The sequence below is a fragment of the Cupressus sempervirens genome, chromosome 7 (assembly GCF_028749045.1).
Source record: "Cupressus sempervirens isolate cs-2001-9-10 chromosome 7, ASM2874904v1, whole genome shotgun sequence".
In the NCBI taxonomy this organism is placed as follows: Eukaryota; Viridiplantae; Streptophyta; class Pinopsida; order Cupressales; family Cupressaceae; genus Cupressus; species Cupressus sempervirens.
In genome coordinates this window covers 863,083,481-863,107,169 of record NC_143124.1, presented here as the reverse complement: position 1 = coordinate 863,107,169, position 23,689 = coordinate 863,083,481, and the positions used below count along the sequence as shown (strand labels likewise).

Sequence of the window (23,689 nt, the reverse complement as noted above, 5' to 3'; positions counted from 1 at the left end):
TAAGCATACAACTATCTATGTACCTATATTACTTTGAGGTTTTACTATTGCCAAACCTTTTCTAAGTCATAGAATTGGAATCAAGTGAAAAATGTAAAAATTGTACTTTTTGTGCAACGTTGCATTGTTCAAAGTTGTAAAAGTTGCTTAAATTTGCAACTTAGTGGAAAAAAGGTCATGGGATTGAATTGTCTGCTCCATTAGCTCCAGGTGGCTAGGTAAACCCTATCCTCAACCTCATCCTATCTGCTTCAGTCCTCGAATGTTCTCGGGCACGCCGAACCGAAATGTCCCCAAGGGTCACTAAATGCTAGAGGGCTGCGATCTTTGACGAGGCATATCTTGGAGCTCTTGTGAGGTATGGATGTGATTCTAGTTCCTACAAGACCATGTTGCAGAGACCTAAAATAACCTCTCTCACTTTTTGGAGATCACATTCCATTTTCATTTTACAATGCCATCTCGGGTGATGCTAAAACTTGCAGTGTTGGCTAGTACAAAGTTGCCAACTGCCAAATCTCTCTCACCTTTCATCATGGGATCAAACTGTCTACTCTATTAGCTCTAGGTGGCTGAGTAAACCCTATCCTCAACCTTGTCCTACCCCCTTCATCTCTCAAACATTCTCAAGCATGCCGAACCAAAATGTCCACAAGGGTCACTAAATCCCATAGGGTTGTAATCCTTCATGGGGCATATCTCGGAGCTTGTGCAAGGTATGGATGTGATTCTATTTCCTATAGGACATGCTATAGAGACCTACAATAACCTCTCTCTCTTTTTGGAGATCACATTCTGTTTTCATTTTACAATGCCATCTCGGGTGATGCTGAAACTTGTAGTGTTCGCTAGTACAAAGTTGCAAACTTCCAAATCTCTCTCACCTTTCATTGTGGGATCGAACTTTCTACTCCATTAGCTCTAAGTGGCTAGGTAAATTGTATCCTCAACCTTTTCCTATCCCCTTCAGTGCTCAAACATTCTCATGCACACTGAACCAAAATGTCCCCAAGGGTCACTAAATCCCATAGGGCTATGATCTTTGACGAGGTATATCTCAGAGCTCGTGCAAGGTATGGATGCAATTCTAGTTCCTACAAGACCATGCTATAGAGACCTACAATAACCACTCTCACTTTTTGGAGATCACTTTTTATTTTCATTTTACAATGCCATCTCAGGTGATGTTGAAACTTGCAGTGTTGGCTAGTACAAAGTTGCCAACTGCCAAATCTCTCTCACCTTTCATTGTGGGATCGAACTATCTACTCTGTTAGCTTTGAGTGGCTGGGTAAACCCTATCCTCAACCTCATCCTACCCCTTTCAGTGCTTAAACATTCTCGAGCACGCCGAACCAAAATGTCCCCAAGGGTCACTAAATCCCATAGGGCTGCGATCTTTGACGAGGCATATCTCGGAGCTCGTGTGAGGCATGGATACAATTCTAGTTCTTACAAGACCATGTTATAGAGACCTACAATAACCTCTCTCACTTTTTGGAGATCAGATTCCATTTTCATTTTACAATGCCATCTTGGGTGATGCTAAAACTTGTAGTGTTGGCTAGTACAAAGTTGCCAACTGCCAAATCTCTATCACCTTTTTTCATGGGATCAAACAGTCTACTCTATTAGCTCTGGGTGGCTGGGTAAACACTATCCTCAACCTTATCCTATCCCCTTCAATGCACAAACATTCTTAGGGATGCTGAACCAAAATGTCCCCAAGGGTCACTAAATCCCATAAGGCTGTGATCTTTGATGGGGTATATCTCAGAGCTCGTGCAAGGTATGGATGCAATTCTAGTTCCTAAAGGACCGTGTTACAGAGACCTACAATAAATTCTCTCACTTTTTGGAGATCACATTCCATTTTCATTTTACAATGCCATCTTGGGTGATGCTAAAACTTGCAGTGTTGGCTAGTACAAAGTTGCCAACTGCCAAATCTCTCTCACCTTTTGTCATGGGATTGAACTATCTACTATGCTAGCTCCAGGTAGCTAGGTAAACCCTATCTAAGCTTCATGTGAAGCTGATACATTCTAGATTCCTTGACAAAAGGAGCAGACAACATTGGTTGAGTAGTGACAAGAAATCCAAGTGCCTAAACCACATATGCTTAAACTTAAAAAATGGTTTCCTACCACTGGGACTCCTCTTAGATTTAATACATAGAGAAATGGAAAAATGATCTAAAGAAACCAAAGTGAGTATTTTTGAATTAATATTAATATTTGAAAGGAATCAATCATGAGAAATAAGAAACCTATCAAGTCTCTGGTAATTTGGTGAAATTCTTGTCCCTTATTGGTCCATGTAAATGCCCCTTTAGGAGGGATATCAATGAGGGTGTTATTATTCACAAAATCAAAAAAATTATCATTTTATGAAGAGGGGGAATATACCTTCAATTTTCTCATCCTAAGATAGAATGCCATTGAAATCCCTAGGCACAATAAATTTATCATCTTGAATGTTTGAAATAGCCTAAGAATTGGAATCCAAAAGTTATATCTTATCATCACATGTAGAAGTAGGGCCATATATATTGAGCACTGTGAATGACATACCAAAATTAGTAACAACTACTTGCCACTAGTTAGGAAAAGATTGAATATATAGTAGTGCAAGATTTATTGTTCCAAAGAATACATGAACCACCCGAAGCACCTGCAACATGAACATGAAATGAGTTCCACTTAGTCAACTCTGCAATTATAGAAGAATATGATTATTGAGACAAATTTTTTTTTTGAAGCAAAATTACATCATCACCACCCGCATCAAGTTAGATTAGAGAGCACATCTTTTGTCTAACACTTCACAAAAGGTCCCTCATTCTTCTAAGCAGTGCCTTTTGCACTCCTTTTCCTTTTGCTATCTATCAAAATTTTTTCCAAATTAGGTTGAATACCAAGGTCAATTTTCTCCTTAATCTTTTAAGCATTAGGTTTCCTTTGTCGTCTCTTACAAGTAGATACTTGAATTGAATCAGGCATGGGAGTTTGATGTGGAGAATAGCTTTGTAAAGGATCAAAATTATTCTTAGAGTCCTTATTCGCAAAATATGACTTACTAATAGGTACCTTATGCCCAACCAAGTCATAATTAGTTAAATCCTTATAGAAATTATCAACTATTATAAGACTATAATGAATAAAAGGAAACATTATTGGGGTTACATGGATTAGTAACTATCACTATTCCCTTAAATAATAATGAACACTATTGTATACACATAGCCGAAACTAAACAAAATTGTTGTTTCAAATGTTGTTATAGGGACACTAGCTAAATAGCCTAATATTTGCACAACAAAAAGTGGGTAAAGTAAGACAAACCTTTAATTGATGAGAAAAATAAGAAATCTAAGGAGGAGATGGCTTTAGTGCAACCAATTATATCACCAAGTACAAGATCAATCACATTACAAGACAAGAAAAGGATGAAAAAGAGTAGAAGAGATAAGGTAATATTAGATGAAGCTATCATACTTTCAATCTATGATCATACAAAATTGGATTCTAATGCTATGATAATTATGGAGAATTGTGAAGGGGAAAGATGCAAAAGAGAAATATAGGAAGTGAAGTACAAACAAGTATTATAAGATGTGAAGGACATCTTATTACAAATTGTTCTAGATGCACCAGCCAATGACAAACATCCAATGATTGATCAATTAAGTTTACTTGTAAAATAGGTAAATGCACTTGATGTTGATGTTAATGAAAATTTGATACAATTAGAAGAGAAAAGAATAGAGAAGAAGATTATGGAGAAACTAAATGAGTCCATTACTGCTCAACAAGTTGAACTTGGTGGTATTACAATCGAGCTAGAAAATATTCTTAAGGAGATAATCCACCTACTCCAATAGTTATGTGATGTACTACATTTGACACAATATATTTTAAAGAAAGTTGAAAAATATTGATGAGGATTTAAAGAATAGTGTTTTTAAGTTAATTGAGGTACCTTAGTTAATCCAAGTTGATTTAAGTAAAGACATTGACAAGATGAGAAGACAAAGTCTTGAATTTCAAGCACTCTTGATACCTTACTTGGAACTCATACAAAAGAATGTTAATAAGGTTAGATAACTTATTATTACTCCTAAAATATCTATTATTTAACATGTGATTGAACTTTGAATGGAGATACATCCACAACACTTGGCATTGGATGGCCACTTGGTAAATATTAAGTCTATCTCTCTAATATTTGTAGACCACTATTTTGTTGGATAGAGTAATTTCAAACTACTGATTTCTTTAATGGAGTTCCTAATAAATCTCAAGGTTCTCATTTAGGTGACCAATTGCTAGGAGGTCCATGAATATTTCCTAATAAAGTCTATTGCGAATCAATATTGTATCAAAAATTCAAACTAATTAGGTATTGAATTAAACTTGATAAACAAATGATAGAGAAGGAAAACTTTAAACATGAACAAGATCATAAATCATATGATGATGACATATTGCAAATTCTTAACTTATACTTAAACAATGATAAAGTTTATTATTAATCAATATTCTATCAAATTTTTTAATAGATTAGGTATTGAATTTAATTTCATATGTATGCACATATCTAATTTAATGTCATACATGAAAAAACATGAACAAACATATCATATCATATCATATGTCGTATATGAACAAACATATCATATATTAACCAATAATTTCATAAGTTGAATAATGTCATACATCGAATAAATGTCATACATCAAATGTGTATCGAATATCTCCACGGATGTCTATATATATACATGTCTAGATCAACTACATCTTTTCCTTCCCACGAGGGGAAGGAAACAAGTCTCTCGACATCCTTTGCCGTCATGTGGAGGGAGATAGTGGAGATGACGGGGCCCTCCTAACATGCTCACTCGACCTCTTGTTGAGGCTCTTCTCTAGCTCCAACTGATACAAAGAAAGTAGATATGAATCAATATTTATTATACGTTGAAATCAAATATATGTACACATAAAATTAATTATTTTCTTACCACCAACAAATAGTCACTCTGTAAGTTCACCTCAAATGCTCATGGACAGTCAGGTGTGATGAGACCCTACAAAAATTCAATAAATATAATCACTTATAAATACACATATCACCAACAAAAATATTGTACCCAAGCAAATATCACCAAAGTCATCTTATATCCACCAATTCCAACCCAAGTTTTGATTGTGGGTCCAAGATATTTAGAGCATGTAAAATTTGATCTAACAACTTATTTTTGGGTTTAGAGAGAAAATACATGTCATAAATGGTAAGATAAGGTACAATAAATGAAAGGAATTATTTGATTGAAGTTGAAATAGAGAAGCACACTTATAGATAAGGGTAACCTTGAGTTTTTAAAGAAAATGAATCAATATAGGACTTAAATAATAATTTGAAGGTCCAATGAGTGTTTAAAGGAGAGTGTGAAATCAATGTAGGAACCCATAATGTATATTAAAATGGGGCTAAAAATAATACCAAATAAGTGTTCTTACTTTTTCAAATGATACATGTAGTCCCCACTTTATTGGAAGCATGTGTCCACCTCATGCACACAATAAAGTAGAAGAAAAAAAGAGAAAGAGGTAAAGATTTTGGGAAAACTACAAGCAGATTAAATATCACCAAGCTAAAAGACAAAAGCTCCCAAACCAAGAATATTAACTATTACATTCATTTGCAAGGATACATAAAAGAACAACAAAATCCTAAAGCTTACTAAAATTCCAAGTCAACTAGTTGAAGAGACCACACTCAAGAAAATGTCTCAATCTCAAGCATCGTGTTGTAAAAGCTATAGCAAAAGCTCAAGTGGTCACTTGAGAAAAGAAAGAGAAAAAATAAAAGATAAGAAAATACTCAATGATTTATCCCACTAGCATAGCTATAAGAGTACGAAAAGAAGAGAGAAGGGCCATGAATCCAAAATTCTAGTAAGTTATCTTATCCAAGTTTATTTTGTGTGAGAGGAGGAGGACGACGAGAATGAAAGAATGTAGAATTTTGTTATGCTAGTTCCATTCATCCCAAAGAAATAGTGGAGGAGAGTTGATGGTGTTGATTCCAAAAACTATAGTTTCTTTGAATCATAAGGATATGCCTAATTCTATTATCAAGTTCAACATTTGACTTTGGCCTATTAATAATATTAATTTAAAACACAAATTCTCCTGCACTTATGACTCTACTAGACCAAGGTGAGTATATCTAATCACCAATTATATCTTCAAACTTGACTATTATTTATAGAAAACCTATAACTTCCATCTTGTAGGTCCTACTCCTAGTTGTAATCAACTTGGAATACAACTAATCTTCTATTCTATCCTTACTTTTAATTTCATTATCTCCTACTCTTAGTCCTCATACCTTTATTTGATTTTCCTACTTCTTCTCTACTTCTAACTTCAATATGTGCTCATAGTTCTTCTTTATCTAATTCTTTCACGGCCACTTCTACCTTCACTCCTAGCTTTCGAATTAAAAGTAGCCAAAACTAGGGGGCTGACCCTTTAACAACAAACTAACGTACTATTAGTAGATAATCATTAAAAGAGTATCAGTAGGCCTAAAATACATACTGCTTGTGTAAAAAACATAAAAGCTATAGTAATATATATAAAAAGGTTAACATTAGAAATTTTGAGATTAACTATTACAAAAAACAACTAAAATGAAGAAAATTCTTTCATACCTCCATCAGTGTCTGTGAGCTAGCCACAACTGCGGCCACTCCACTATCAACAGACTGTCACAGATGAGGAAGTGTGTTCGACATCATGAGCTACATGTCATAAAATACACATTACATCTAACATGAAACATAAAATAAATATAATCAAATGAATTAAATTTACATGAAACAATTGTACCTATGTGAAGCTCGCATGATGTCTATGCTACGAGTCTATGGTAAAGGTTGAGGGTCCTGTGGAGAACTCATGCACATGCATAATTTTTTTTTGTCAATCCTTAATATGATTACATAATAAATATATGTATTAATAAAAATGATTAAATCGATACATACCTCAAGACTCGTGGAAGGGACAAACAATGGGCCTGGAGGATCGCTGCTAGGCCCAACAACACTCTGACCCTGAATTTTGAACAATGTCAATAGATGCTAATTAATTAATCATTCACTATACATATGAAATGTGATCAAATTAGTAAATTATAATTGTAATTTACCTGTGTGTCAATGCCAAATGTCTTGTTCAGGAACTGATTGGTGACAAGCCCATCATCTGCACCATCTCCAGCATGAGTGCCAAATGTGCATAGGGATCCGCATGAAGTGCACATGTGACCATGATGCATAGAAGGCTCCCCCTCAACTAATGGTCTCATGGAATGGATGAGGGTCTGCATCAAACCATTAATGCTCCCTAGAGTGTTGGCCTCTACATTTTCCTTCACAACTGAAGGAATAGTCACATGCTCATGTTGTAGCTTGACCACAGGTACCCTAACTACATTAGGGTCACGACGTGCTCCCGACCTCTCAAATGATGTCCCCCCACCTCTACCTTGAGAGTCTAATATATCAAAATAATTTGGGATCTCCCCAAGGACAAACTCACAATATACATGGGGACCTTGTGATTGTTGCAAGGAGGGGCATCAAAAACCATCCACCATCTATCCCAAAAATAATTTCTAATAGCATCGTGTATGCACCAATGGATGGGGAATTTTTTAGTACCCTCTCTAACAGTATTTTGCTCACCGGGTTTTCTAAATAATGCACATATACTACCTTTTGGTATTTCTTTTTTTTTAACATCTTCATATGCCAATTTATTTGCATAAAATCCTTTTTGTTCATCCCTCTTAACCCACCAAATATCTAATTGACCACTAACTGAGGCTATCTGGGTGTTAATGGATTCGAGGGATGATGCCAATTGAGCCCTCATTGGATTGCTTTGTCTAGATTCTTTCAACCGAGCAATGAGTCTTTCTAATTCAATTTTGCCTCTCACTATTTCATTTATTATATTTTCTTGTGTGCCTGGTGGAGGTCTTACAATTGGCTCGGGTTGTGGAATTTGTTGTTCTTCTTGACGAGGGTTTTGGTTTTGAGGTTCTTGAGGGTTTTGATGTTCTTGTGGATTTTTTGGTTGATTATGAACATTTCCTGATAAAAAATCAATTAAAATCCAAATAAATAAGCAAATCTAAATGAAATTTGTAAAAAACCTACAAAAGAATATAAAAAACTTACAAAACAATATGAAAAATATATCAAACAATGCAAAGTTAGGTTTATATCACTTATGGCATCGTTGTGGGTGCGCTTGTGGTCTTGGATTTTGTTGACGAGGAGGAATTTTGGCAAATGGTGGTAAAAATCTCAAGTCTTCAACTCGCGTACACATTGCTCGCTGTAGGAGTAGAAGACAATACTAATGAAAATGATGGGTTGCGGGTCTATAGCCCATCATATATACTTTTTTTTTTTTTAATAGCATGTACACGCTATTTAAAATAGGGAATAAAAACTACTTGTCACCTTTTTGGCACTACAACAAGGTGCATATGCCCAAAAATGTCAAATGAAATCGAGCGCGAAAAATGTAATTGGGAAAATGTTTTTTGAACTTTGCGGATGTATAAGCCCTGTGTTGGTCAAAATTTTGACCAACACGGGTCTTATATCTAAAAAAACAAAATTTTTGCCTTTACATTTCGACCACCCTAAATTTATTTAGTTGATGATCAAAATTTTTGGTCAAAAAATGATGTTAAATGTAGTAGTGTGTTAGAAGAAGAAGATAGCCTAAAGATAGCATTCTCAACTAAGTGGGGTACATTTTCTTATAGAAGAATGCCTTTTAGTTTGATCAATGTAGGAGCCACCTTTCAAAGGGCCATGGATTATGCTTTCAAAGAATTGGTAAAGAAGTGCATCATCATTTACATGGATGATCTCACAGTATTCTCTCAACACAGGGAAGATCACATCAGTGATTTGAGGAGAATCTTCCAAAGATGTAGAAGTGATGGGGACACAACCCAACAACCAGAATAGACACAATAGAAAGGGGAAATTATATTAACTGAGAAAATAAGCTGGTACAAACAGTGCAGAGAAAATAAACTCAAAACATGCCCTGCGGGCTTACAATAGCATAAATCTGGAGAATATTTCTCCTTTTAGCACCTCCTCTCAAGCTCCAATCCGAACTGCCTTTTACAATGCCAGAAATCTCCTTAAATAGACCCTGGAGGGTTAAGGACTAGGAGTACATTCTAGAAAGTGCTAGTAGGCATCCACCGACAAAATAGAAGGTTCCGGAAGCTGCATTAGAAGTCAGTGCAATTCTAGAAGAATCCAGAAACGGTAGCCAAACTTTCGGGAGGCATAACTTTTGAACCGTAACTCCAATTGATGAACCGTTTACATTTTTGGAAAGCTCTCGAAGTGCTCTATAGCCCTATGGACAAGCTTTGCTCGTCTCCCATTTTTCAACCCTTTTTGAGGTCATTTAATGCCCCAAACCTGACTTTGAAGCATTCTTAGGGGGTCTCCAAAACTTGAAAAACTGCAATAACTTTCAAACCATGGGGCCTTTTGACCTGATTCTTTTTCTAGAATGCTCTAAATCTTGATTACATTCATTTGGCCAAGTCACACCTTTTACGTCACCAAAATGATGGTCAAATTGCATGCTCCTATTTTTTTGGGATTTTTAAATGCACTGATAGTTGAACTATGAGAGTTGGAACCTTTATTTGAGCCAAATGGGTATCCAAAAATGCAAAGACATAAAATAGAAACTAAGTCTAAGTACATTTTTTGGGTGACACAGGATTGCCCTTATACCTCTGGATGCTCCTGCATCAGACACCCAGGGTAGATTGAAAAGTGACCCTGTCACTTTATGGATGGTAGAGGAAATCCCAAATGGGAAACCTCAGCTGCTGAAATCCAAGTTGAGTCTTCGATCGGTCGTCCTTTCCATTTGACCAAATACTCTTCATACTACCTGTTTCTGGTACTCCTACCCACACGATGATCTAGAATGTCTTCTATCTCCTCCTTCTTAGAAGCAGGAATTGGACATGGCTCTAAAACCAGCTCCTCATCAGTACCATCATCATGATACTCTGTCAAATCTGCAATGTTGAAAATGGGAGAAATGTGAATACCATCTGGCAGCTCAACCTCATATGCATTTCCTGAGTTATGTTTCTTCAAAATTTTGCAGGGACCAAATTTCTTCATTTTCAGCTTGTTGTAAGTACCAACTGGAAATCTTTCTTTTCGTAAGTGCACCATGACTAGATCCCCTACTTGGAATTCCTTATGTCTTCTCCTTGCATCAGCCCTAGCTTTATACTCTTGATTCATCTTGATAATGTGTGCTTGAACCTCCTCATGTAGACGCTTGATGTGTTCAGCAAATTTCTCAGCTTCAGCACTTGTTCTCTCCCCTTGTTCTATCTTCCTCAATTCTGGTGCAGTCCTTGGGCTATTCCCATATACAATTTGAAATGGTGATTTTCTAGTACTCCTATTTACAGAGTTATTATAAGCAAACTCTGCCTGTGGTAGAATCAAATCCCATCCCTTGGGCTTATCCCCAACTAAACATCTCAGCAAATTGCCCAAACTTCTATTTACCACTTCTTTTTGCCCATCAGTCTGTGGGTGATGCGTGGAACTGAATTTCAAGTCTGTTCTCAACTTCTTCCACAATGTCCTCTAGAAATACCCCACAAATTTAGTATCTCGGTCAGAAACTATACTTCTTGGAAGACCATGTAGTCTTACCACCTCTTTGAAAAACAAGTCTGCAATATGGACAGCATCATGAGTTTTGTGGCAAGGAATGAAATGTGCCATTTTGGAGAACCTATCAACCACCACGAATACTGAGTCATTACCCCTTTGGGTCCTTGGCAATCCAAGAACAAAATCCATACTTATGTCCTCGCATGGCCTTGATGGAACAGGCAATGGCTGATATAGGCCAGTATTTTGACTAAACCCCTTGGCCACTTGACAAACCTGGCAACTCTGTACAAACTTCTTCACGTCCTGTGTAATTTGAGGCCAAAAATAATGTTCTCTAAGAATGGCAATGGTCTTATCCCGACCAAAATGTCCTGCCATCCCTCCACTGTGTTTCTCCTTAATCAGATTTTCCCTCATGGAACTCCTTGGAATGCACAATTGACTACCTTTGAACAACATGCTATCCTGAATCAAATAGTCTAACCACTTGGTTTTATCTACAGCAACAGGTTCTTTACAAGCTTTCCATGCTTCAGCAAAATCAGGATCCTCTGGGTACAAATTCTTGAGTTCATCAAACCCAACTACTTCAACCTGCATTGTTGTAAGCAACAATTGTCTCCTACTTAATGCATCTGCAACCCTATTAGATTTTCCACCTCTATGCTTTAACACAAATGTATAACTCTGCAAGAATTCTACACACTTCATATGCCTCTGATTCAATTTACCTTGGCTATTTAGGTACTGTAATGCCTGATGATCAGTATACAAAACAAATTCCTTTGGCAATAAATAATGCCTCCATTTCTTTAAGGCCTGAACTATTGCATAGAACTCTTGATCATAAACAGAATACTTCTTCTTTGCATCATTCAATTTTTCACTAAAATATGCAATAGGCTTACCTTCTTGGCTTAATACAGCCCCAATAGCGCTACCACTAGCATCACAATCCACTTGGAATACTTTTCTAAAATCTAGAAGTGCCAACACAGGCTGTTCAGTCACCTTCTTCTTTAGCAATTCAAAACTTCTCGCAGCTGCTGCAGTCCATTTGAACTCTTTTCTATCCCCTCTTATTGTATCAGTTAGAGGTGCACATATGCCACTGAAATTCTTAATAAACTTTTTGTAAAAACTAACTAGACCATGAAATGATCTTACCTCAGTAGCAGACCTTGGAGTAGGCCATTCCAAGATGGCTTTTACCTTCTCTGGATCCATTTTGAGACCTTCAGGTGATATAACAAATCCCAAATAGACTAACTCCCTTTTTGCAAAGACACACTTCTTTAGATTAATTAACAGTTTCTCTTCCCTTAGCCTTTCAAGGACACTACGAATATGCAGTAAATGTTCTTCCAAAGTCTTGCTGAAAATTAAAATATCATCCAAATAGACAATAACAAATTTTCCCAAGAACTTCTTAAGTACCTCATTCATGAGCCGCATGAAGGTGCTTGGGGCGTTCGTCAATCCAAAGGGCATGACTAACCACTCATAAAGACCCTCCTTGGTCTTGAAGGCTGTTTTCCACTCATCTCCTTCTCAAATTCGTATCTGATGATAGCCACTCTTCAGATCTATCTTTGTGAAGTACTCAGCTCCACTCAAGCAGTCCATAAGATCATCCATCCTTGGCAAAGGAAATCGGTACTTGATGGTTATCCTATTTATAGCTCGGGAATTTGTACACATTCTCCACTCTCCATCCTTTTTTGGTGCGAGTACTGCAGGTACTGCACATGGACTCAGGCTCTCTCGAATCAAGCCCTTCCTCAACAGCTCCTGAACCTGTCTATTTAGCTCCTCTGTTTCAGTAGGAGTCATCCTGTGAGTAGCCTTGTTAGGCAAACTAGCTCCTAGAATCAGATCTATCTGATGACTGATTTGCCTTACTGGTGGCAATCCATCTGGAATGTTATCAGAGATAATATCTCCAAATTCCCCTAGTAAATCTGAAACTTCAAATGGTATTTCACTACTACCTTCTTTATCTTTCCTAGGAATCAAAGCATAGCACATACGCTGATGTTTCATGCCATCTAAAAACTTCCTTCCATCAACAAGACAAATCCTAGCACTGCTACATACCTTTTCACCTTCCTTTTTCATGGGCTTCAATTTGAGGCAAACTCCATCCTTTTTCAGAGAGTATGTGTTTGCATGCCCATCATGTATTGCATGTCTATCAAACTGCCATGGTCTACCCAACAATAGATGGCAAACATCCATCGAAATAACATCACAGAGAACTTCATCATGGTAACTCCCAATTTTGAATTTTACTAAACATTGTTCACTTACCAGGACCTTATGATCATCTTTTACCCAAGAAATCCGATAGGGCTGGGGATGTTTCTCCCTCTTGAGCTTCAGCTTAGAGACCATCTCTTCGGATACCAAGTTATCAGTGCTACTACCATCAATGATCACATCACAAAATTTATCCTCACACTTGCATCTGGTACGGAACAAGCTCCTTCGTTGTCCTGGTTCATTTTCACCACTTAGTAGGACTCTTTCATTTACCAAGGTCTCTCCTCTTTCTACATCCTCTGAATGTGATGATTGTGCATCCTCATCCACATGAGCAACCCTAGCTTGGCCCTCAGCTCTCCTATCTGTCCTTTCTTGTCGTTGAGGGCATTCAAAGGCACGATGACCTTCTTCATTGAAATGGAAACAGGTACCACGGAAGCGTCCTCTTCCTTGCCCACATCCTCTACCTTTTCCTCTTTGATTTCCAAAGTCTTGATCACGGGAGCGGTTGAAACCCTCATTCCTCTGGTTCCTGCTAGTACCCTCATCTTCATTTTTCTTTTGAGTTTCATTGCGGCCTCCAGATGATCTACCGCTTCCCCTTCCTCCTTGACCGTGCCCTCTTTGTCTTCCTTCAAACCTTTTACTCAGCTTCTCTTCAACTCGTAGGGCAAACTGGTATGCGTCTTCAATGCTGGTCATTCTTACCAGACTTAGTTCTTCCTGGATGCTAGGTCGTAACCCACTGATATAACGAGCAACCTTCTCCTTATTTTCTTCTGCATGCCCCGCTCTAATCAGGAGTCGGTAAAACTCCTCTGTATATTCTTGGACTGATCTTCCTGCTTTCTTTAACCCATGCATCTTCTTAAACAGATCAAGCTCATGGTCCACAGGAATGAACTGCTTCTTCAATTTGTCCACCAAGCGATCCCATCTTGTGATCTTCTCCTTTCCTCTTCTAAGTCTTTCCAGTTGAATCTCTTGCCACCAGATTTTGGCATGGCCTTTTAGTTTGGCCTTTGCAAACTTAACCCTATCTGGGTCCCTTATATCCTCATATTCAAAGTATTCGTCCAGTTCATTGATCCAATCAATCAACTCATCTGGTTTCAAATTTCCCGAAAATATACCCACTTCAATTGTAGGTCTTTTCCCAAACCTAGAAATGGCCCTAAAAAGCCTTTCCTCTATAGGATTCAGAACTTCCCCGTCAACTTCCATTACTTCCTCTTCATTGTCATCCTCACTATTATCATCTGCGGCAATATTTGCTCCTCTACGAAGCTCCTCTTGCAATGCTTGTACCTGTCTCTGGAGGGCTCTAACCTCCTCAGGATCAACAGCTCTGGCCCTTCCACCATGCTCTCTTCGTGGAGGCATCTTCTAACTCGAACCCACAACCACACAGTCCTGGTGCAAACTACCTCACAGTCGGCGCTCTGTCTACACACTCAGGAAAACCCGCTCTGATACCACTTGATGGGGACACAACCCAACAACCAGAATAGACACAATAGAAAGGGGAAATTATATTAACTGAGAAAATAAGCTGGTACAAACAGTGTAGAGAAAATAAACTCAAAACATGCCCTGCGGGCTTACAATAGCATAAATCTGGAGAATATTTCTCCTTTTAGCATCTCCTCTCAAGCTCCAATCCGAACTACCTTTTACAATGCCAGAAATCTCCTTAAATAGACCCCGGAGGGTTAAGGACTAGGAGTACATTCTAGAAAGTGCTAGTAGGCATCCATCGACAAAATAGAAGGTTCCGGAAGCTGCGTTAGAAGTCGGTGCAATTCTAGAAGAATCCAGAAACGGTAGCCGAACTTCCGGGAGGCATAACTTTTGAAACGTAACTCCGATTGACGAACCGTTTACATTTTCAGAAAGCTCTCGAAGCGCTCTATAGCCCTATGGACCAGCTTCACTCGTCCCCCATTTTTTGACCCTTTTTGAGGTCATTTAATGCCCCAAACCTGACTTTGAAGCATTCTTAGGGGGTCTCCAAAACCCGAAAAACTGCAATAACTTTCAAACTGTGGGGCCTTTTGACCTGATTCTTTTTCTGGAATGCTCTAAATCTCGATTACATTCATCTGGCCAAGTCACACCTTCTAGGTCACCAAAATGATGGTCAAATTGCATGCTCCTATTTTTTTGGGATTTTTAAATGCACTGATAATTGAACTATGAGAGTTGGAACCTTTATTTGAGCCAAATGGGTATCCAAAAATTCAAAGACATAAAATAGAAACTAAGTCTAAGTACATTTTTTGGGTGACACAGGATTGCCCTTATACCTCTGGATGCTCCTGCATCAAGAAGATATGGGATTTCCTTGAATCCAAAGAAATGCATGTTTGTTGTCACTGAAGGGAAATTCTTAGACATGTAATATTAGAATAGGGAATCTCAATTGATCCTGAGTGCATTGAGGCAATATCAAAGATAGGATTGCCAATTAGTCAGAAAGAATTAAAGTCATTCTTTGGGAAAATTAACTTCATAAGGAATTACATAACTAGATTTGCAAAGATAGTAAGGCCATTAAATGACATGTTAAAGAAAGGAGAAAGGATAGATTGGACACCTATAGCAAGAAAGACATTTGAAGAAATCAAGCAAGCAATCGTGGATGCTCCTATTTTGTTGAGTCCTGACTATACCAAGCCTTTGCATATATATTATTTTTCCTTAGAACACACTTGTGTAGCTATCCTCACCCAAAAGGTAGATGATCAAGATGAACATCCTATTGCATTCATGAGTTCACCCTTGAAAGATGGAGAATTGAGATATCTGAATGTTGAAAAACAAGATTATGCTTTGGTGAAAGAAATAAAGAAATTTTGACATTACATCCTAAGAAGCAAGGTTTATGCAATAGTTCTGGATGCAACAGTAAAGACTTTGCTAGTGTAGAATTAGTTGGGAGAAAGAAGGGGAAAGTGGATGGCAATTATTCAAGAATATGACATGGAGATAAAACCAATGAAGTTGGTATGAGGACAAGCTCTAGCTCAAACCTTATCCACAACTGGTCCTAGGTTAGTACAACAAGTATATGTGTTAGAATAAGTATCCCCAGATGAATGGTATGATGATATTGTTCACTATTTTCTAAACCATAAGTCTCCATCACACTTGAATTCTGTTCAAAAGTATTCATTAAGAATGAAGAGTCAAAATTTTATGCTTCAAGGATCTGTTCTATATAGAAAGAATCATGATGGGGTTTATTTAAGATGTGTTGGAAAGGAAGAGGCTGGACACATCATTGAGCATTGTCATAGTAAATATGGAACCAGTCATGCAAGTGGTTTGGCTATGGCTCATCAACTATCAAGAGTAGGGTATTATTGGCCAACATTTTTTAAAGACATTTATGAGCACGTGAAGACTTGTCACACATGTCAGATAGTTGCGACACGAGAAAGAAATCTGGCCATGCCACTACAACCTATTATTGAAGTAAAACCATTTGCAAAATGGGGATTGGATTTCATTGGCCCCATCAATGCACCATCATTAGGACACCACCAGTATATCCTAACTACTACAGACTATTGCAACAGATGGACTGAGGCTCAATCACTAAAAAATTGCACAACAAAGATTGTTATCAAATTTCTTGAAGAAAATATCATTACCAAGTTTGGATGTCCCCATGAATTTGTATGTAATAATGGTCCAGCGTTTAGATCCTTGAAGTTCTCCAACTAGGCATTTGATCATGCGATCACGCTGAACTTTTCATCAAACTACTATCCGCAAGGGAATGGATTGGCAGAATCAATAAACAAAAATATATTGAGTGCAATAAAGAAGTTTTTAGACAATAATTGGGCAAATAGGATTAGAATAAATAGTTCTTTGGGAACATCTCCAAATCATTTGGTCTACGGACAAGATCTAGTTTTTCCTATCCAATTGAGGATTCCAATGCTACGATGCATGCAAGATTTTATGGAAGGAGAAAATAGAGTGCAGACACATTGGACTCAATTGTTGCACTTGGAAGAAAAGAGAGATGAAGCATTAGAAAAGTTTTCCAAACATCAAGGAGTTTTCAAGAGATGGTTTAATAAAATGGAAAAGGTTAAAGAATTTTGAATTTTAGATCTGGTACTTCGTTGGGATAAGGCACATGAAAAGAAAGGTGGACATGACAGGTTTGATAATCTATGGAAAGGTCCTTATCAAATTTCTAAAATTTTGGGAGATAATGCATTCAAGCTAAATAATCTAATAGGAAAGGAAGTCCAATTGCCCATCACACCAAAAAGTGTGGAGCACAATTCATAGATGGTTAAGGAAATATTGCATTAAGGACAAAATCTGCTAGTTCAAAAAAATCTTGACAACGCAAAGCATGGAACGCAATTTTTAGATAGTCATGGAATGTTTGAGAAGGATAAAATCCTTTGTTCCATCAAAAGCCCGCTCCCTAAAGTGTGGAAGTGCAAAATTGGGAAAGCGGAGGATTGTTTCAAAAAGACAAAATCCTTCATTAATCAAAAATCCCACTATCTTTAAATCATGGAGCATTTATGCGCTAGCTAAGGAAGGTACTTGTCTCCCTCTTCTCCCATGGCAGTGGCTTTTGTTTTCTTTCTCCAGTGTTTGTGGGTTGTTACACCTTTTGCAAAAAGTGGGCTACGAGATTAGGAGTCTTGATGGTTTCTATTAATTACAGATTGGCCCCATAGAATCATCTTCCTCCCACCTATGATGACTCCATCATTGTTATTCAATGTTTATTTTATTTTTGTGATTGGGAGAGCTCGAGTGGAAACATAGCTCATCACCTGCTAATATGAGCCTAGGCTGGTACTAATGTCTTTAGCAATATCAAAATAGCTCTTCTCATTCAACCTCTTTTTGGTGGAGAAGATCACACAGAGTTGGAGAAATTTTGTCCACTGGATGTATAGTGTGGAAACATGTCATACACTTTGGAGGTTGGCATTGCCCTGTGAAGTGCAAGAGAATAGGAACCACCCATTTAATAACCTGATCATGTATTTTCATTCAAAATTAGTGACATGGTTAGCATTCCTCCGATGTTGGTTATATTGGGAGGGAAGGATTGTTTGAGGGACAAAGGCACAGAGTACTACAAAGCCATCAAAGTGGTGGGGAAGTGTAAGAATGTTGATTTCATGGAGTTTGTAAAGGAAGAGCATGGGTTTCATCTATGTTTCAATGAAGAGCGTAATGAGGAAGGAAAGGAGAATGGAAGAACCTAAGGGAATAGGAGAAATGTATCCAAAATTGTATCAAAGTGGGCAAGAATCAGAGATACAAGTCTTGGAAGCTTTGATTTGAAAGATTTTAACCAGAGAATGCTCGGATATAATGACTATCACCCAACACACCTAGCCACAAGAATTATGAGAAGTGGAATTTTTTCTGTAGCAGAAATGAGAAATTTGGGTCTTATGTTAGTAAGAGAGGAAGGTCCATCATTTGTCCCTCCAACAGGTGTTTCTAGTGAAGTGGTAGGTGATATTGATAGAATCAAGTGGATTACTCAGGGTGCAAAGATTTGGATCGAAGGAATTCAAGATGTAGCCTTCAAACATGCAGAAGAATTAGTACAAGTGTAGAATAGGGAATTGGCTACAATCTCTAGGATCCAGTGCATGGAGGAATCATGAGTGGATCAGCATATTTACCAAGAAGAGGTGATTGTTGACATTCAAAATCTAATGGAGACCCCAACGCAAGAATTTATTGATGGTCGAGTTATCGGTGAGGGGGATGTCTATGAGTTTATTCAATGGTACAGTGCAGTGATCATGGCTAAGGAAATGTTTGAGATCTTTACCAGGGAATCCAATCTATGGAAGAAGATTGTTGATAACATCAAGACAAGAATATCAAATGCAGTTGCATCCTTGTTATCACAGAGATTGGTGGAAGAAGAAATGACAACTAATAATCTAAAAGTCAAGTTAGAGGAATTATTTCAACTAAATGTACATGGAAGAGATGATTTTGAGAACTTCTCCACCTTCTCAAATACAATGCACACTACTAAGGACTTACTACCAGATTGGGATGAAAGTTTGGGAAAAGTAGAAAGAGCAATTACAATTTTAGAATTCAAGCAAGAATCTGCACCAAGCATCAGTATAGAGGAGTTGGAAATAGCGTTAGATCGATTTCAATCCTTCGGGCAAAAAAATCAAGGATAGATGTATTAAATGCATAGTGGGTGTCTTAGGGATCATTTATTACACCCCACTCCTTCCTAAACGAGCATGCATGGTGGGCATTTATTACCCACTATAGTACTAGATTCCTTGTGGCATTAATGTAAATTCCTTTCCTTTGACCTAACCCTAATTAGGGCTGATGTGGCACAATCTTGGCCATCAATTATTGTGATCATTTGGGTCACCCGTTGTAATCGAGGACCTATATAAAGGCCTCATTTCTCATTTGTAAAGGGAGACTTTTATGAGATTGTTGCTATGAGATGCTGAGATAATAAAGTTTTCATTGCAGTTCAGTGAATACTTGATGTGTCTTAGTGCTTGCTTGTTCTCCTAAATTTCTTCAATTAGATTAAGTTTAGCATAGTCAATGTGTGGTGATTACAATGGAGAATATGATGGTGTATTGATGAATTCCTTTTGTTCATACTTTTGATGTTTTAGTGATTCTAATTTGTTGTGTAAAGCTAGCCTGAACTCCTTTCATGGATATGCTCAACTTCTATCATTCATATAAATTGTTCTTTATGATGGTGTATATGGTGATATGAAAATCTTTGGCATAACCCTTGAAGATTGCACCAGTTCACGTATAGTTGCAGTATAACTTGGCGAAGTAGAATTTGGTAAATTGAGAAATTTGTCCACTATAGTACTATTTGTTGTTATCACTACCCTTCGGATTATAATAGAGTTCCTAAACCCTATCCTATTGAATTTCTACATATTTTGTGAAAACTCCAAAAAAAAACACACTTCATTGCAAAACCTTAAGATAGCTCTCGCATCCAGTATGGCTTGAAATTAATCTAAATAAACACATATGGCCCCTTGTGATAATCAAAAAATCACATCAACCACTAATCTTATCCACAGTCAAGACCTGGCATTAAAGGAACCTTGAAGTCATTGTATGATCTTCTAGCAATCTTAGCATACACAAGACTTTATTCAATAGAGGATAAGATATTTTGGTATTTTGTTCTACTATTTGGTGAGTCATAAAACACACACCAACACATATATTTCAACAAATATTTTGAAGTTTATCAGAGAGGCATGGAAAATATGAAATGCCTGTGGCTTTCAAAATGCCACTCACTGCATTGCTCTGATTTCTCACATGCAAACGCATTAGAAATCATACTCAAAATTACCAATACCTTTAAAACTTAAAATTATTTTTCCAACTTTTCAAAATGGTGGTTGTGGACAACTAGTAAAATAATATAACAGATTTGAAGTTCCAATATTTGACTAATAAGGAGTGTCAAATTCTCTTATTGGTTCTACAATAGTTTTAATATTATTATATACCTACAGAAAAAATTACATTTCATTTGGTTTTAATAAATTAAGTGTCATCAAACTTATAATTTTGTTGATGAAGTATTTGTTGATTGATTAAACTGGTAATATTGAAATATGTTATAAAATATGGATTGTTAGTTTTATTTGATTATTTACGAAAATAACAATAATCTGTATAAGAAGAATTGGAAAAAGATATTGATGTTCATGTTGTATATTTCTATCACTTTTTTTGTGGTGAGAAGATAAAATTTTATCTCCTTATGGACTACTCGTCACCTAAAGCCACCATAGGAGTGTAAACTTTCATGAGAAGCCACCAATGTTTAGAAATTTGATGGTGATATAGATGATAGCAAACAATGGGGATATCTTGCGTAACACACCAAAGAATAACATTTTTAGAAGATACATATAGTGAGACGTATATGTAATGGTAGCAGCCTAGCAAAAAATAAATAACAGTTTATCTAGCAGTACCCCAATACATTACATGCATTATCCACAAAGGTCCACATACAACATATAGAAAAATCATTGAGGTTTTAAGTACAATAGTGGGCCAAACCGATATCTAAATTAGATGGATTTTTTTAAGTGTTGAGATCCTAGGAACCACTCATAGGCATGAAACAAATATTGAAAAGAAATTAATTTAAGAGACAAAAAAATGAGTATTTGAAAGCAATGATTAATTGAAAGGGGAAGGTAGGTCCAAGTCTTTGAGAAAATATACCAACAAGTGTTATGAATACAGAAGTAGAGGAGTTCATTGCTCAGACTATATAGTGGAGGAGTGTACTATATAGACTATGGTCTAGTATGGTGAGTGTGCTATGGTGCATACGGTGATGGCATTTAGTTTTGATGAGTACACTTTTGGTACTATGTGGTGTAGCATGGTAGTGACTCCATAGTACATGTTATGTACATCTCTCTAAGTGGTACGATCATGCTAAATACAGTGACTTCCATGCATAGTACCATCTGTGTCAACAAAGGTGTTCACTAACTGAAGTGATACTCTTAGCCATGACAAACAGTTGAACTAATGGACCATATTTTCTGTAATAGTTTCTTTACCAATTCTATAATGAATTTGCATCATTGCAAGATTTTTAATGATGTGAATGATAAAAACTAGGTTGATTGAAAAAATGGCAATCTGACCCTATGAAAATCTAGAGTCATTGTATGTAAATCTCATTGTACTATAATAAAAAAGATTTCTCAAGGTTTTGGATGGTGGGTTCTTTCCTGTAAGGGTTTCCCACGTTAAATGTGGCATTTTCCCTATGTCTCATGTCTGATAATTTATTTATTTTCTCATCTCTATTTTAATTTTTTTCTTGCATATTTTTCTATTAATTTAGCATTTGGAAAGTGTCTCTGCATCATTGCTTTCGTAACAAGTGGTATCTAAGCCTAGCTAGTTGTGTTATCCTTGTTGAGTAGAGTTTTCTTTTTTGTGCCAATTTGGTTTCAATGGGAGTTTGCAAAATTATGTCTGTAAATTGAGATGGTGGGTACATCAGGATGAGTGGACATTGAAAAGTTCAATGGCACCAACTTTGAGCTGTGGAAACTTAAAGTAGAAGATTTGCTAGTTGATCAAGATTTTTGGACTATTGTGTCTATCGTTAAGCCTCTAGGCATGAAATAGGAAGATTGGAAACTAATGGATCAGAAGGCCAGAGGATTAATAAGACTCAGTCTTCTAGACTCAATTTTATTAAATGTCCATGGAGAGAAAACTGCACACTCCTTGTGGAAGAAATTAGGAGACATTTATTAGGAAAAGTCCTTGGTAAACAAGATTCTCCTAAGGAAGAAATTCTACTCCTTGAAGATGGATGGATGAATGACTATGGAAGATCACTTCAACTCATTTAATATTGTGATTGTACAATTGAAATCTGTCGGTGTGTCCATTAATGAAGAAGATCAGTGCATGTTACTATTATGTTCATTGCCTGATTCATGGGATCATTTGGTAACAACTATTGGAAGTACAACTACCAAGTTGAAAATGGATTAAGTAGTTGCTTCATTTCTATCAAAGGAGATGTGAAAGAAGTCCTCTGAGGTGGCCAAAGAATCTTTGAGTGTATGAGGTAGATTTAAGGAAAAAATTAAGAAGGACACGAAGTCAAAGTCTCAGGAGCGATCTGCCACTCCTAGAAGAAGTCCAAGGTGAAGTGTTGGAACTATAGGTAGAAAAGGTCATATCCGAAGTGATCGCAAGGAGGAGAAAGAGAAGAAGAAAAAAATTATTTCTAACATTGAATCTTCACAAAGTGATGTTGATGCCTTTGTAGCAGCCTTAGCAGTGCTCGTGTCTAATGACATATGATTGGTAGATTTGGGAGCATCCTTCCACATGACTTGTCGTAAAGAATGGTTCTCAAAATATGAACCATACAATGATGGAAAGGTGTTCCTGGAAAGAAATTCCACATAGGGATCATTGGAATAGGATGAGTTAGAATCTATTTCCCTAATGGTAGGGTAAACAAAATTAATAGAGTACTTCATATACCTAGTTTGGCTTGAAACCTACTTTCTATCATTAAGTTAAATGATGTCAGAGTCTAGGGAACATTTTTCCATGTTGGTTGCAAGATGACTAGGGGTTCTATTGTTTTAGCTAAGGATGAATGCATTAGAACACTACATAACTTAGATGTGAAACCTGTATGCTGTAATAGAATCCCTATCAAGTTTGATAAAATCAATATAGCAACACATGATGTAAATGCAATGGAAGTTAAACTTCCTCCAAAGAAAACAATGCTATGGTATTATAGGCTTGGCCATATTGGTGAGAAAGGTTTAGAAACCTTGAAGAATAAATACGTGGTCGAGGGGTTGGTTGATTGTAACCTCAAATTTTATTTCTATGAACATTGCATTTATGGAAAGTGTAACCTTGTTCAATTTTATTCTAGTTCTCAAAAATATTCTAGTTTGTTGGACTATATTCATTCTGATATGTTTGGTCTTGTGGATGTTCCTTCTCTATCTAACTCAAGATATTATGTGTCATTTATTAATGACTATTCAAGAAGAACATTTTTTTTTTTTTTAAAGTAAATCAGAAGTGTTTGGTCTATTT

At 36.8% G+C, this 23,689-nt stretch overlaps 1 pseudogene; it reads left to right on the top strand.

The window, feature by feature from the left end:
- The window catches only part of LOC149550198 (strigolactones hydrolase CXE15-like), a 63,409-nt pseudogene extending 45,118 nt beyond the window's left edge, over nt 1-18,291 (top strand).
- The last annotated feature ends 5,398 nt before the right edge of the window (nt 18,292-23,689 follow it).